Below are 17,874 nucleotides of genomic sequence, written 5' to 3' on the forward strand. Positions count from 1 at the left end.
GCAAACTTAAAGGTTCTCCCAAGGCTGTAGGAAACCTTGTATGGCTTTTCCAGTTGACTGTGCAGTAGATTTGTAGGAATCCACCATACCAGAGGCCAAAAGCTGACACAAAATGTCTTCTGCAAGCTTTGATTTCTTTTTCGTTGTAATGACATCTTCCTTTATATTCTACTGAAACAAGTAACCCAGGATTTCCTCTCCCTTTGTTGGGCAGCTTCCTGTTGTGCAGCTGCCTTCTGTGATGTCAAAACATATGACTTAAGTGTAGCCCAAAGATTATGTTGCCCAAGTCCACCAAAATTAATCAGATTTGGATGTTTAATACTTTCAGCATCTCTGAATATTTCAGTTTGCACAGCAAAACTTCCTGTAATAATCCAGCCTTTCCTCTTCCTCAGGCAAGTACAGGTTCAGTATGACTTGAATATTACACAATGCAATTTATTGAAAGATTTCTGTTATCTTTTCTCCTTTAGTGCAGCAGAAAAAGACTTTACTGCATCAAAGTCTTGTGCAAGAGGGCTTCCTTGCATGTATAATTACATATAATTCTTGCCTTCCAATCTCAGCTAAATCAATTCTTCTGGTAGCAGACTCTGTACTCTGACTCTGCATTTGAATAAAGCATCATTTGTATTGAATGTGCTGGAATTGGCAGATGGTTGGTCAGTCATTCAGTTTGATATTAATTGCTTCACTGAGATCCCTTTCAGAGAACTGGGGACAAAATAGATAGTGTCTTATTACATTAAGAAAAAAAATCACATCTGAAATGCTTTGAGGGAAGATTCATCTTCTTGGCAGACAACAGACTTTCTCCCTAAGAGTTATATCTGACCAAAAAATTCCATGATTTGAAGATAATGCACTTTCCTTTCTGTTATTAGCCAAAATCATACATCTTTTTTTTTTTTTTTTTTCCCGGAGGGAAAAAAAAAAATTAGTTTAACTTTTTTTTCTGGAAAACAGGTATGTAGTTATTTTCATTATTATTATTACTATTGCTCAAATGTGTCACCACTCATTTATGAACCTGTTCACCTGCATTCATATGTGCCTCATAATGGTTCTTTCTGAAGGCAATTGCAGTCAGCTGAGGCAGAACAGGTAAAATCAAGAATATTCTGCACTTGGTTTTGATGTCTAGATGTCTATAATGTGAACTGGAATGAGGGCTATAGGTCTGCTTTTGATAAACTGTGGTGGGTCTGCTATTGGAGCATTTCAGGTATAATGAGCATTTCCAGGAGCAATCCAACATACCTGCATGCTTCACATCAGAAGCACTTTTTTTTTCCCCTCAGCACCTCAAAATCAATATGTATGATTTAATCTCAAATTCCTTACCTGACAGATATATAAAATGTCACATAATTTATTTGCTGGCCATTAAAAACATATCTAAAAATATTTCTAAAAAATATAGATAGACAGATATGGATTTAGATATTTACAAATAGATAAATAAGCTTTCTAAATGTGTAGCACCCTTTCTTCTGATAGTTATATGTTGCTATTTCCCTCATAGCAATTAGAAAAGGCCAAATGATGCCTATTTCTTTTTGATATCTTCTGCAATATTTAGGTATACAGTGTGTCTATTCACCCTAAGTATTTTTTAAGAAGGGGTAATCAGTTAAAACTGGAAGCTGTATACTTCTGCCAATGTAAAATTGTACTGGATAACTGAGTTAAATGTCTTATCTCCAGAGCAAGCCTCTTACAACAAAGGATGCAAAACTCCTATTCCCATGCTCTGCCTCCTGCACTTCTCCCTGAGTCCTCTTCACAGTAATTTTCCTTTCCGTGAGTAGGTAACAATACATCAGACACTTCAGTTTTCTCCTCCTGCTATCCTGCTTTTGCAGATACAGTGAGTAGCATCTGGACTTCACACTCAGCTGATTCCAGCCATCAGTGTCTTAACTTCTGGAGCTTATTTACAAACAACATGGAGGTAGAGCAATAACACACCTGGTGCTTTTAATTTGAGTAAAATTCCTTGCCCAGTCTCAGCGTCAGATCCTGAGCTAACAAGAGTCAATTTAGGTCTATTTGTCCTAAATGGATAATATACATTTACACCAGCCAACACTCTGCCTTCAGAATGTTACAAGGCTTGCTGGCAATGAATGTTTCACCTGGATAGATGGATACACTTGGGACCAACACAGAAAAAATCAGATTTTTCCTTTAAACTGAGCTTTCTTAAATAAGCAGTAAAAATGGCTTTGTCATAATTTTCTGCATTTTGCTTTATAACATTGAAATAGGCATTAACGTCAGACAATATTGACATTGGCTAAAATTCTTCACTGCAGTAAAACACTAAGTCCATGTGGAAGGACCAGCGGAACAGCACTGACAGCAACTTGGATCATATGGGCTCACAGTCTGTTGGCTCACATATCTGCGTGGGAGCTGGGCCAATTGGGTCCCAAGCATAAAAGGGCTTGTGGACACTGTCTGAATGCTATGACCTTGAGCTACCTCTGGACTGGTGGCTACCACTGTCACTTCTTTCCTCTCATCTAATTGTGTCCGGAGTTGTTTTACCAGATGAAACTATCTGGCACAAAACACTGCAATGGTAGTCTCCAAAGCAGTAAAACTAAGGCAGCAATAACAGTCATTTTTGCAGTTGGCTTTCAAATGTTTGCTGGACTCAGCCATTATTACTGTGTTAACTGACTAAGTATGCAAGATGAAAACTTTGTGATGGATCATCTTCATAGACATCCATTGTCACTGTCACGTGACATTTGATCAAATATCTTTGGGAAAGGTAGTTTCACCACTCCATGAGTAGTGGCTCTCAGTGTAGAAAGTAGTAAGCCTCACGTTGTTTCTATTCACATCTACAGACAACAGAGACGTTCTTGGTATGATTTTGACAATGCTTTTCAGTGTCTTGCTACCTAAGTCTGTACACTGAATCCAATAGCGAGGGAGGCACCAAAGGCAAAGTGGTTTTAAGAATGGAAATTTTTATTAAAATAGTCAGGAGGATGTTTCTTAGCTACCATCAACAGGGTCCCAAAAGGTCAATGACAGGAATGGTACTCAGACATCAAGAAACTGCATCGTGTATTTAGACAAAGAAAAACAAGGTGTGACCAAAGATGTTGAAAACTTTAGGTAATGCAGCAAAGTTCTCAGGGCTGCTAATTAGCCTTGGCTTCATGCTGGACTAGCACAGCTCTACTGCTTACATTTTTGTAGGTAGTGCTTGCTGATGCTGAGCTGTGTTATGTATACAGATTGAGTTATTCAGGATACCTAGGTATCTATAACATCACACATTATCCCACAGTATATAAGCCCAGAGAGTTGCACTGAAGCTGACAAACAGCTAACTAGGAGTAGTAGGAATAAAAAAAATTCTGCCCGAAGCTGTTAAGAAAACAAAAGCAATCAGGTCAGCTAACCTGTTAATCATGTAGATAAGAGGGCAGATGCAAAACTACAGAGGAGACAGGAGGAAGTATTCTTTTCTTAGCAAGCTTACCTTTCCTATCCTTTCAGCAAAAATCAAGCCAATAAATGAAAAAGAACTTAGTGTCAGATAGAAGTTCTGCAAGTAATATTCCTAAAACAGAAGAGAGCATGTTTAGCCACAGCAGTGAATGAGGAGGTCGACACACTCAGCAGAATCTCTTAGCTTATGAATAAAGATGACAGCCGAGTGAGAACAGAGCCAAAGCTTTGAGTAAAAGCTACATAGCAATATTCACACCTCTAATGAAGCCAAAGAATTTCTGGCACTGCATCTCTTGTCCTTCAAATATGACATTTTTGGCATGTTGCCTTTTTACGCATGTGTGTTTTGGTAGTGAAAAGAAATCCTACCTTTAAAGAATGTTTCACTTCACTGTTCCCAAAGAAATATCCCATTAACAAACTCCAGGGTCAGGGCCACGTGCACATCAAGAAGCACAAACAAAATTAGATCAGAGTGAATTGTATCTCCCTGAACAGTGTCCTGTTATACACACAACAAGTTTCGATATTTATGTCTCCAGTTCACTTTTGGGCATGCTAACACTCCTATATATTTCTTTCTGGATGTACTTCGGAACTAAGCTCTAACTGAAGTCTAAGTCACTTCTCATCAACCCCATAAATTTGTTGGATAGGAAAATGCTAAAGTAACATGAAAAATTACTCCGTCAATTCCCATTGCCTTATAAAATACCTTGGCAGCCCAATTTTGTTTTCTTTAAAGCATTGTGCAACAGATTTGCTGGAAACATCACGTTTAGTCAGATTTGTTCTTAAAAATATTTCCAATTCAATACTCAAACAATTTTAGCATTTAATAGAGTGGTGGAAATAAGTTTGTAACACATACAAAAGTTTGTAAATGGATACTGGTGCATTTCCTGTTGATGACCTGAGAGGATGGCATGCAGCTGATATGCTTAAGGGAAGGGTTACTTGTAGAAGGACCTAGACAGATGGATTGAGCTGACAGGAAACCCAGGGAATTCAGCTAGTATATATACTGTGCTTCATGCCTGCGTGCAGGCCTGGGGCCCAAGCACAAGAAGGATGTGGAGTTGTTGGAGCACAGAAGTAGGAGGGCCATGAAGATGATCTGAGATCTGGAGCCCCTCTATTGTATCCATGGAGGCATTCAAGGCCAAATTGAATAGGGTCCTGTGCAGCCTAATCTGGTGGGTGGCAACCCTACCTATAACAGGTGGGTTGGATCTCAGTAATCTTTGAAGTTCCTTCCAATCTAAGTCATTCATTTTGCCTGGAAATAATAACAACAACAACAACAAGAAAACACTCCAAAGACAATTAATCACAAGAGCAGGGACCTAGAGAAATCTTTATGTTCTTGGATGTTGATGTTGGTTACAATGTATTCTATTTCCCTAGCACTGTTGCTCGTAGTAGAATTATCCTACTGGCACAGCTTCTCCAGCTGTGCGTGAATTTCTTTTGAGGGGGTTCTGGCTGATGAAATATATTAGTTTAAATCAGAATTTATTAGTAGAAAGAATGAAAGAAGAAAGTTTGGGGAGGAAGCTACGGTGCTGAGGCAGCAAAAAATAACTGCTATATCCTATATAGTTAACAGCTGAAGTGATTTGTATTCTGTGGTAGTATTAATGGACAACAGCTTTGATGTATGTTTGGAATTTCATGTTCTAAAATTAAGTTTCATGAAAGAACGTATTTGCCCACTCTAAATTCAGCAGTGCTGACTCGCTTTTCCTTCAAAGGATGTTCTTTAGAGGCAATCTTCCCATTGACATGTGAGGAGGAGTTTGACCCACATTCCTTACTTTGGTACAGTCATCTAAATTACTGGTGTGAAGTCTGTAGTAATTTCTACCTTATGAATGGGTCATTAAGTTACAAAAATGTATGTCTTCCTATCATCATGTATTATTATAAACTATTTTCCAGACACCTTTTGAATCCTCTGAGTAGATAAGTTTTTACTATTAAAGGAAAAGAAGATGTTTAAAACATTTGGAAACTCATGTAATTATGTTATGATCAGAATGGTAAGGCAGACCACCTGTGGCAAAATACACCAAACATTCACATTATCAGTTTAAAATCCTATTTCTTTTGTGGTGCACATCTGGAAAATGCCAACATATGTGCTTGATACTCTGAAAAATATTGGTGTGCCATATTATCCCACAAAAACCCACTTCATTCACTGATCTTACAGATGTTTTCCATGTGGAACTTGAAGGCTAAGTTGCTGAATGTCATCTGCCAGCTCAGAAGGACCTTCTCTTTCTCCTTAAACTGAAGACAGCTTTGGGACTTTCCCATCTCATGGTACAGTGGGTGTAGGCTCCTGAGCTGCATGTGGGATGTGTGGTGTGTGTAGTGAACATGTTGGCTGCAGAGATGCTGCTACAACACATGCTGCTGAAGAGTTTCCTATTTGAGTCAGCCAGAATTCTCCCCCGGGCTTTTCCTGTGGTACGACTCCTCAACAAGCACAGAGTCACAGCTAGCCACAGTCGGATGTTATTCTTATCTCAGTGTAGGCTACAAAATGCAGTATCAATATGCAAATGGAAAATCCTTGTGGTAGGTACCAATACTTTCCAGACTAAAACTTGAACCACTGATGTTCAAACCATAAAGGACCCTATTTCAGTCCGAATTAGCTTTAGCGAATTAAACTGGCTTGCCTAGACAAAATTTTTCCCCCTAATCCTGAAAGCAGCTAATGAAAACTGCCACACAGAGTCTGCAGCTCATCAAATAATTGTAGCATATTTTGTATCTAGACTAACTTCTACTGAATTTAATGAGCGTTGATTCAATGTTACGGACTACTATTTCTTCAGTTGCCCTGAACCACATAAAAATCTCATAAGAGTTTTCTGTTTCCACATGGTAAAAAAAAAAAAAAGGTAGTGCAGAATCATACAGTTCTTGGGTTAGAAGGGGCATTAAATCCCACCTGGTTCCAACCCCTTACCATGGGCATGGCTGCCACCTACCAGATCAGGCAGCCCAGCCCCCATCTGACCCAGCCTTGAATGCCTTTGGGGATGGGGCGTCACAGCTTCTCTGGGCAGCTGTGCCAGTACCTCACTACCCTCTGAGTAAAGAATTTCCACCTAACATCTAACCTAAATTTCCTTTCTTTTGGTTTAAAGATATCACTATTAGACTGTCTCAAATGTTGATCCTCATCCTGCTTGTAAGCTCCCCTCAAATACTGGAAGCCACTACGATGACTCCCCGCAGCCTTCTCTTCTCCCAGGTTAAACAAGTCCAGTTCTCTCAACTTTTCTTCATTACAGCAGTATATCTCAGTATATCTTCATTCTACACCTGCTAGGTTTTTTGTTGTTTTTTTCTTTAGGATCATGTACTTTGTTGTGGTTTCGTAGGAAAAAATAAAGAAAAAAAAAAAAGGTCAAATACAACTTGATAGTTATGATTTAAGTAACAAAGAGTTTGTGGGCTTGGGTAGAGTAACCAGGACTGTCTATAAAAGTAGAGGTTTAGTATATACAGTGAAGCTGAGCATTCCAGTACTCAGAATTACTTAGTCTAACTTGGAATATCCAAGTATTATTTTCCTTATAGAAACCTAGTTATTACTAGAATGTACATAATAGGTGGACTGGACTGTTAGAGACTGTTGGCTACCAGTTTTTTCAATCTCCCAACACTCAGCAAAAGAATACTTTTTTTTTTTTTTTTTTTTTGGTGGTAAAATTAAGTAATTTTCTAAAACACTAGAGCTTCTACAGATTTCAGTTATAAGACAGAGAACAGGTAGAGCTGAAAAGAAAGATTCAACTGTTCTTCCCCATACAGATTTGTAATAAAGAATATAAAGTCTCTTTGTTTTCTCTCCCCAGTGAAAAAGACCTCTAGAATATAAGTCATGGATATTCAGTTATAAAGTTCAGAAGACTAAGTCAGAGGACAGCAATATGGTGTGGAAGGTAGACCCTGAACTGCCATATGGCACAGTGTACTTTAAGTAAAAAAAAAAAACAAACCAAAAAAACACAAAAACACTTAAAATTTGCCTTTTACAGTATAAAATTCCCTTTGTAATATGGCTGGAATGCCTATGCTAAATGAGATTCAATAAAAGATGAACTAGCACACAGAACACAATGAACGCTTCTTTGTTTAGTACAGCAATGCTGACAGTTGAGGAACTGAAAACTCTTTCCTTCTCAGTTTCCAAAGCCATATTGTTAATTGCAAACCAGGTAGAGCAATGCAACTAAATGAGATGTTACTTGAAAACTAAATAACCCACAGTTTTTGTTTGTTTGTTTGCTTGTTTGTTTGTTTTGTCTGAATGCATTCCCAGAGGCACTGTTATGTTCTACACTTGATCAGTTTGATCAAGCCTCTATGCTGTACCACTACAGTATACACAACTTTAGTGAGACCTACTTTGCAAAAAACAGAGGAGTTTCATTTGTAGCCAAGTAATTAAGAACAATGTTAAGATGCATTTGGTTCTGTCTGTATCTGCCTGAAATAACGTTTCAGAGCTGTACCTCTCTGACTGATTTAGTACTGAAACCTCTGCATTAGTCACTTTGCTGAACAGCACAGGCAGACTTTCAGGTACTGTGGTGATAAGCACGATATACTGAACAACCTTATTCACAACCATGCTTGCCTGATGTCTTTGTCCAGGTGCTGGTCTAAGCAATAAAGCATTTCATGACAACATCGGTAAGAAAGATCTGATCCTTAAGTTCCATTCCAAGTTCATCAGACAAAGATTTGACATTTTTGACAGAGAAATTATTAAAATAATTTATATCCTTCTTGTTACTTTTGCTGGAGTTAAGTTGTACCATTATCAGCTTTTTTTGGAGTCAAATAGATGTACCTTATTTTCTCACTAGCTGTGAAGTCAGTAAATGTTAGTTTCATTAAAAGATTATGATAAAATTAAGTTTTATCCAAATTTATATTAAAAAATAATAATAAATCAGGAAGTTCTGATGATGACTTCCTTTTCTGAAACACTTCATATCCCATGCATTTAACATCTACCTTCCATTTTCCTGCTGATAAGAATTACAACCTCTATTCTAAGCCATCCATCCCCTGCTTCATGGGGCTGGCAGGGCTGGCAGACCAGACAAATAGGACTGTCCTTAGGTAGGTTCCCAGCTAGAATTACAGTCCCGTATAAAGTTTTTTTCCTTCCTAAGAAAATGATAAAGAACAATGTAAGTTATAAAAATAACAGAATAATGGATTAAATAGGTTTGGGTTTTCCTTTTAATACAAAGGAGAGAGATTTGCGCAGCACTAAATTCAGTTAAAAAGCTGAGTCATCAGATAGAGGATAAATTTCTGGTGGGGCAGATTAATTATTTTCCAATCAATGCTTTATTGTTTGTTGAAGCTGTGTCCATCGCAGATGGGGTGCTTGATTGTAGAGTCATTACCAAGGAAATGTCCTCCCACTGATACCAGTGAAACTACTGAATGATTCATGGACTGAGGACTGATTGAAGTATTGGCCAGGAGTTTATTCACACCCTCCAGGAGGGTCTGATTCTGGTTTACAAGAGCAGCAAGACTTTTCTGAGTAACTTGGAGAAGCAAGATGGAACCCAAAATTGCCAGTGTGATTAGTATTCATATCACAGTGATGCTTGAGCACATTTCATTAAAATGTCATTGTAGCTATAGAATTACTGTTCCTTACTTCATCTCTGCACAGGCTCAGGCCTCCCAAAGAATTGGTAGCTGAAGAATGAAGCAGCAGCTCCTTTGCTGCTATACACTGCAGTAGCTCTGCTGAAGGGCATCAGAGCTTCTGCAGCTCACCCCAGCTGAAGCTCAGGACCTTTCAAATTGAGCCTTTTTAGCAAACTGAAAGGCAAGGCAGAGCCCACACTCTACAGAGCAGTACCCGAATCTTCAATATCTTTTGTACCTGTGGGGTGTACGCATGTTTAGGGGAAAGAGAGAACAAAGAAAAAAAAAATGGAAGCTAAATAATGATGATTGTGCAGAAGGAAGAAATAGCTGAGAAAATCTGAGTCATAAAGAACTATCAAATGGGGAAGCTGGGGTGAGGGGAAACCCATCATGTTTGGTGCCTCAGTAAGTTTTGTGAATTATGAAGAATGTGAAACAGGACACATAAAGCAGCACAGAATAAACTCCACTTATGGTCGTTTAGTGCATTTCCTATCAAAATTTGAACACACATATGAATAGAACACCAACTATCCATTTCAGAGCATGCAGTTGTTTGTAAATCTTGTTTTATGTCTACTGGAAATTACCAAAGGGCTTTTTGCATGAAAGAAACTTGATAGGTCAGCTTGAAAACACTCTGAAACCTGTTCGCTGAAGGCGAGGTGCAAGTTTCACATTGCTCCAAACTTCACTCACTGGGTTGTGGGTCTGTGAGCTGCTTTCATGTAGAGATCAGTGTCACTTTTATGGAGTGACCCAGAGAATTTCATTACTGTACAGTTTTGTTAGGATCCTGTGGTAATAGCATTTTTTGGGTGCCCCCGGGATTATTGGGAGCCCAGATTTCTTTGCTGTCTTTCATATCTGCAAGCAGCTATGCTGCTTAGGAACTATCCACAGATATTTTGTGAGTGTGTACTTGTGTGTGTTTGTGTGTTTGCCAATACACTTGGCACAGACAGAATGCATCTGGCTCAAAGAAACTACAGGATATCGACTCCGACAGCATTCCAGTATTAGTAATGACATTCAACTGAAGCAGACATATCTATGGAACAATCATGCATTTGTCTGTCTTTTGAATCAGATATGCTAACTTGAATTGGAAAGGGCAAGGCTCTTTCAGAGCACCCATGAAGCAGTTGGGAGCAGGAGATCTAGAAGGCTAAGTTTTTTTCCATCTTGCTCTTTGGAAACTAAATATGCAAGAATGGAACTTAGCCCGAGGGAGGCTTTGCTCATTCCTAAGCCTCTGACCTCAAAATAGAGAGCTGGGAGTCAGTTAAGTCCCCCTGACAATAGTAGGGGAAAGAAAATTGGTGTTTCAAATTATGTGTATTTTGGACTATAATTTCACACTCAAGTAGGAAATAAATTTAATCTATGATCAGTGATCATTAAATTATTTCTTGTCCACAGGAAAACAACAACAACAAACAAAAAATACATATAGCCAAAAACCTGTAAAACAAATCCTGCTTGGGCTTGGGGGCATGGCAAGTGTTGGGTGTGCCAGTGTAGGAAACAGCACTTATCCTGCAGCATTCTAGGGTCCTCTCTGAGCCAGGAAATGCCATCACAACCTGCAGCAGATAAGATAAAGAGCTCTAAAGATGGCTGCGGTCTTTATAGGAAATCAGTTGTTCAAATAACTGCTTATGTTCTGCATGCTTAGAGAAGCTAGTATCATTTTTCCCACTAAGTTCTTACATGCTCTTGACACTGCTGGCATTTTCTCACACCTCCCTCTAGCCCTCACAACTTTGTGGTATGGAAAATTAAAAAAAAAAATAAATTAAAAAAAGGAAGGTAAAAAAAATCCATGTTGTAAATGTAAGCTTTCACTCTCCCTCCTCTAGTGCTCTTTCACTACCTGGTAAAATGAAGAATTAAAGTGAAAGGAAATGGAGTGTGACATCAGACCTGTGGCCAAGTCCTTAATTTGTTTTCTTGCTAATGCTGAACTCAAGGAAATCAACTGGATCCTTGCCTGAGTAAGTACTGGGCAGAAATTAAGGAAGGGTTTGAAGACTGGGCCTTTGATGGTTAGGCCAATGCCTTCCGTGTAAGCCCAAGTTCTTAAAAGAACACAGAGAAAAAAAAAATACAAACTGAATTCCTTAATACTTCCTGTTTCCAACTCAGGCAGGAGGATCTCAATATTACTATGAGAAGCACTGCTGTTCTCATCAGAAGAATTCTACAACAGTACTGATGCAGCCCCACTAAAATGAGAGTATGACTGGATGTGGGCAGTTACAGCTAGGAGACAAAGAAACTCAAAAGGCAACCAATTACAGTTATGACTGACATACCTCTCTTCAAAATCACCATAGGGCTGTATGGATATTTCTCTACAGTACTGAGAACACATGCAGTTCTAAAAAGTCTGCACAGTAAATGTGGAACCAGATGATCTTTCAGGTCCTTTCCAACACAAGTCATTCTAAGATACTAAATGCCCAAGGATGCAATCCAAATGCCTATGCCATATACTTCAGTCACTTTTATTGCCTGAATCAGTAAGACAATACTGAACTCACCATACCTTCACTGAAAATAACGTGTATTCCATGCAAGATATACAGATACAATAAAATAAATGAACATTTTTACCTTTGCAGCAGGATATTTCTACTAATATGCAATACCATACCAAAGATGTCCTCCAAAGAAGTCATCAAAATTATTTAAAGAGAACAATAATAATAAATAACCAATAAGTGACTCTTCAGGCTCCGTAGGACTAATCATAGACTCATAGAATATCCTGGGTAGAATAGGACTAGAATGATCATCTAGTTTCAACCCCTCTACTACATGCAGGGTCACCAACCACCAGACCAGGCTGCCCAGATCCACATCCAGCCTGGTCTTGAATGCCTCCATGGATGGGGCATCCACAACCTCCTTGGGTAACCTCTTCCAGAGTGTCAACACCCTCTGTGTGAAAAACTTCCTCCTAATATCTCACCTAAACCTCCCCTGACTCAGTTTAAAACCATTCCCCCTTGTCCTATCATATCCACCCTTGTAAACAGTCATTCTTCCTCCTGTTTATATACTCCCTTCAAGTACTGGAAAGCCACAAATGAAAATATTTTTCTTAGAGCTAAATATTATAGCCAAGTTTTGAATTGATTCATCAACTAGAGAATCTTACTAATTCCAATATAGTTGTACCAATCCCAGACAAGCCTGTCTGTTCACTATCCTTCCTTTGATTCCTAATTTATCCCCTTTCAGCCATTTTTCTCCCCACTGCATCAAGCATGCCCTGAGCTAATTCAATGCCAGGAGTACAAATGCAGCACTGCAGAACTGACCAGGTTTATGTATTCATAGCCATAGGAGCCAGAGAGAGAGAGTAATCCTGGAATCAACTGATCGGACTGCACATAAAACCAAATTTAAACCAAATTTAATTCCTGCATCAGCAGTTGGGAAAGGAAAGCTGTTTGTAAACCCTTCTGTGTTGCTATCACTGTAAATATAGTTTTTCAGTGGATTACTCAAAGGTGTAAATTTCATATTTTAAAACTTCCATATTGCTGTATAAGCTATGAGTTTAAATTAAGCTGTAAGAAATAATGGAGATAGAACTAAGAGTGCTCAGTGTGTAAGTTCTGCTTCAAAGGGCTTGATTAAAGACTCAGATTATAGCATCAGTGAGCAGATTTATATTTAAACTGTCAGGTTGATCTGAAGCAAACAAGATTTTTCTAAACAAGAAAGGAACTTAAATGGATTAAATCAGCTATCCTTGCTTTGTACAAATACGCTAACAGTTCATCTTCACCCTATTTTCTCCCATGCACATCACTTGTTAGCATGATTTATTTATTATATTAATTCTAGGGATGTTATTCAGTTGCTCAGGAATAAACTCGTAAGAACAGAAGGTGCTGAGGCAGGTATCCAGTGGTTTGGCTTGCTTCGGGACTACTTGAGCAACTGGAGTACATCGCAGGCTTTGTCAGGAACTGGTATGCGACTCCACTAATGTGAAGGAGAACCTCACACCCACACCTCCTGGTGCTGAGAGACTTTGCATGCTGAGCATATCTGTCACTGAACTTTTCTCACCTTGAGGAAGATTGGAGCCAAGTGCTCTGGGGTACCTTTACTTGTCATAGTCTGATGCAGGTGAGCAAGCTGTAAGCCAAATGGGTCTAGTCTGGGAGCTCTGCCAGCAGGAAGAGAAGGCAGAGGAGAGCCTCTCTCTGATAACTGTAACTAAAGATGTTGTTCCTACAGGGCTCGTAAAGGATGGTTGGCATTACCACAGGGAACTGCTAACAGAAGGTGAGATTTCAGCCCTATCAGGTTTTCAACAACAAAAAAATGCTATTTCACTATGCAGCTGTTTGTGTTTGAACAAGACAAAGTACTCTGCAGGTATTTCTGTTTTCCCCTGCATCCCTCATGAGCATTTAGCAATATCTTTCCTTTTGCTCACATACATAAACATTTCCCAACAATTCCTCCCTGCACTGCTCTCAGGAGATGGCTTTGTGAATCGTTTTCTCAGTAACAATTTGCTCCTATCACACTGTAGCATATTCCAAAGCAGAAAAAGGACATGTGCCTAGAACGTAAGACCTCCCTTGGTGGCTGGCTGATAGTCATGAAGTCAATGCCATGTAAGAAAGGCAGGAAGATTCTGGGAACAGGAAAACTTGACCATTGTGCCTCTTGCAGTTAATGGGTTTCCAGCAATGAGACAATAGCATTCATATGTTTAGCCTTGATGGACCCAGTCAAGTCAGCTGCTTTTATATGGTTATCCGGCTTTCCAATTTGGGCCATGCTGTGACTTGATGCAGAAATCAGTGCCTCTTTGCAGGAAAGCAGTATATATACATGTGTTGTCTATATGCGAAGTAGGGCTCTGTATTTTATGGCACCAGGTTCGTGATTAATCTGAGAACCATGTAAGCTGTAAGTAGTGATTTTGTCTTAGCGCGTGTATGTTCAGTTTTGTTTGTATTCCATACTAGACCTGAATAAAAAAAAAGCATCTGTTGCAAACATTTCAGGTTTAAAAATTCAAAAATCAATTTCTGAGATTACTGCCCCTTGCCGGTATGCAATTCGGTGGCAGACATGATTGCTGTTTTCACTTGTGTAGTCATTACTAATGTGAAAAGAGCAGGTCAAGGGCATACTAAAGAAGAAAGACAAAGGTATTTCTTAAAAGTAATTTGCTTGTAGATAAGGGAAAAGAGGTGTCTCTTGCTTAATGCAGGAACACAAATGCAAACCTAAATAAAAATGTACATTCTGATACCATATTCTCTATATTCACCTTGCACAAGGGAACATAATTCTGAGATTCTCTCATGGTGACACCTCTGTAGCTTCCAAACTTCAAGGGCAGACAGCAAAAGCTATTTGAAAGAGAATCTTCTACCTTCTGCTACACAGCAAAGTAGCTGTACTTAATTACAGAATTTCTGGTGTGAAAATCACCATATCCTAAGTGGAGTCTGAAAGCCTCAGGCAAGGAAAGCAAACTACAGTCAAGACACAATAAAGGAGTGTGATAAAAAAAACCCTTTAAAATAGTCTGTTACTGTATCCCACTCTTTTCTGAAGCCTCTGGATTAACTGTTGTAGTGCTCTGCAGCCTCCTGTCAATTATGGCAGCCCTTTACAACCGCACAGCATATCAACTGGAAGTCAAAACAAATCCAGTTGCAAAGCCCAGGGAAGGTTGAACTAGAGCAGGCACAAGGGATGGGCACAGCCTATCTGCTCCCACTTGATAGTCCATAGGTAACAAAAGTGACAATCTACAGGTCTCAGTAGCTGACCTGCAAAATTTTGTTATCCTTGTGTGCTACTAGGGGCTCTTAGGGAGGCAAACAGAAGTTGAAGTAATCCATAAATTGCTGCATTAAGATCTTGAGAGTTCAATAATGTAGTCATAAGTTGTGGATTCTATTCCAAGAGAGCATCAGATGCCTAAAGAGGGAGTTTCTAAAGTGGATATCTAAAGTGGATGGGGCCAGGCTTTTTTCAGTGGTGCCCAGTAACAAGGCAAGGGGCAACAGGCACAGACTGAAACATGGGAAGTTCCATCAGAACACAAGGTAAGACTTCTTTACTGTGAGAGTGACAGAACACTGGAACATGATGCCCAGAGAGGCCATGCAGACTTTCAGTACTCACCTGTTGCTTTTCTGTGTAACCTACTACAGGGAACCTACTTCAGCAGGGGGATTGTACTGGAGGCTCTCCAAAGGTCCCCTCCAATCCTCATGACTCTGTGCTAAACTCACACAAGAGCACAGCTCCTAACAATCTCAAGTTCCTGTAAAAGCAAACAAGCAGACAAACAAACATACAGAAGCTGTTTATACAGAAAAAGCAATTTTGCTTTAAAAAGATTCCCTCGCTTTTTTCACCCTTCCCTTTTCCTTTGAATATTATTCACATTTAAAAAGTTCTAAATCAGCCTCCTCATTCTGTGGAAACAAATTTCTTTTCTGCAGAGAAAATGGAATGCAGATTCAACAAAAATCATAAACTTGAGGAAGAGCAAAAATAGTTTATGTATTCCAAAAGGACATGCCCCTTATTCAATTGGAAGTGTGCAGCTGATAAAAAAATAAAATAAAATCCTACAATATTTTAACTTGAAAGCATTCAGACTGTTGGACAAAAATATCACTTGGTTGATGAAAAATCAAAGTTTATTGGCCAAATTCTGCTCTAAGAAATGAACAACTGAGATCAGAATCTCTCAAAATTGCTATCTGTTCTTCTGTTTTATAATTAAATCTTGCCATCTTTCCTCAGAAAAAATAATCCTCTGGGACTGCTGGCATTTCTGTATGACTTCAAAACTTGGCACTCTGTGTTCTCAAGAGGGAAATCTTTAAGAGTTAACAGAGTACAGCTGAATTGCAAAGAAGGAACCGGCCAGAAGTGGCACGACCTCATCCCCTAGCAACAGAAATCAATAACAACAAAGATAACATAATTACACTACAGAAAGGATCCAGAGGGCAGATTATGTCAGGTATTATGTTGTTAAGAAAGAATGACATGTGAAAGAGACAGCGTGCTTTAAACATGGAAGAAAACACAGAAAGTGTGGAAGGTAGATAGGAAAAAGTGAAATATGGATACAGAATAAATTAGCCTGTAGATTCTTAAAAAGGAAAGAAAATTATTCCTGTTCCTGCTTTCACTCTTTTATTTATTCAGTACACAGAATTAAATTCCCAAGGGAGCAGAGAAAGGCATTTTATTTCACAAGAAGCTCCGAGGCACAGGGAAAATAGAAGACCCTATGATGACAGACTTGTTCTGGGCCTCTGGAAACTCATCTAATTTCCTGCTTAGGTACAGATAGCCCATAGCGCTTAGGCAAATCAACAGGATTTCTGTGCCTCAGTCTCCCATCTAATTCTATAAATTATTCTATTTTCTATTGGAAAATAATGCTAATAGAAAAATGAGTATTCAGAAATGAGATGGATCAGATACTGCTCTAGTCTGAGAACTGCAGAGTTTTGCAGAGTTGTCCAAAACAGAGGGAGCCCCATATTGGCAGGGGTCATAAGTTTACCTCAAATAACACACTTCTTTTTTTGCTGCTTCAGTTTCTTGTATGCTTGAAAGAGGTTAGATGTTGTGATGGGGCTCTGCAACTCTGCAGTATTCAAACTTCCAGCACTACAGCTGCCGGCACAAAGATTATCTAAGAATGTGTTCACTGGTACAACACTGCTAATGTTGTCATATAACTTTGAAACACTTCTTAACATAGGTTAGTCTTTCAAGTAAGAACTCATTTTGAGCAGAGCAGAGCAGACCAGTACCAGTACCAGTACCAGTACCAGTACCAGTACCAGTACCAGTACCAGTACCAGTACCAATAAAAGGTATCTTTACATAAGACTGCCAGAAAACCCAATGCCCTCCTACTCTTTTGTAAGTTTCTTCCCCATAATCACTCAAGTTTACCATCACAGCTATTCTTGTCTCTCTACTGCACAGAGCAGTAAGATGCTCAAAAACCACCTCTTCATCATTCAGAATTTTCCTATGCATTACTTGATTGAAATAATCACAGAATCATCTGATTATGTCAGTAGCTGTTTCAGCCACTTGCATACAGTCAGACAAACCTAATGCATCTCTCCTTCTGACCCACCAGCCTACTGCAACAGTGGCTCGGCCACAAGGACAATCTGCTTCAGGGCCACTGGTCTTGACCTCTTGAGCTTAGCTTTCTGATGGATGTTATCCAGCCCTTTTCACCCACATAACAGATATTTACTGAAATAAAATTACTTAAACAATAGAAAAACTGAACAACAGCAAAAGCAATGGTGTAGGTTAATACTACTCTCTCATCATGATTTCTGTGTACAGATAAACCATCTTGGTTTCTAAGTACAAAGGAAACTGAAAGCTAGGTTCAAAGAGTGATGCTTGTAGTAGTTAATTCTCTAGGGTGAGGTGTAAACCTAGATTATGTTTCTCATGTATTTTTTTCTGGCATATACTCTACCTGTTTTTTGTTATCCTTGTAGCACTTGGGGTGATCAATATTTCTTGCCTCTTTGTCAAATTATAAATTGATTGGGTTCAAACGCCATGTGTGGAGGTCTCACAAGCACAGACATAGCTGGACACAGCTCTACCAGTAAACGAAGCACTCCAGGAAAG

This window comes from Coturnix japonica, chromosome 2 (assembly GCF_054131305.1).
Source record: "Coturnix japonica strain WE chromosome 2, WE-NBRP24, whole genome shotgun sequence".
NCBI lineage: Eukaryota > Metazoa > Chordata > Aves > Galliformes > Phasianidae > Coturnix > Coturnix japonica.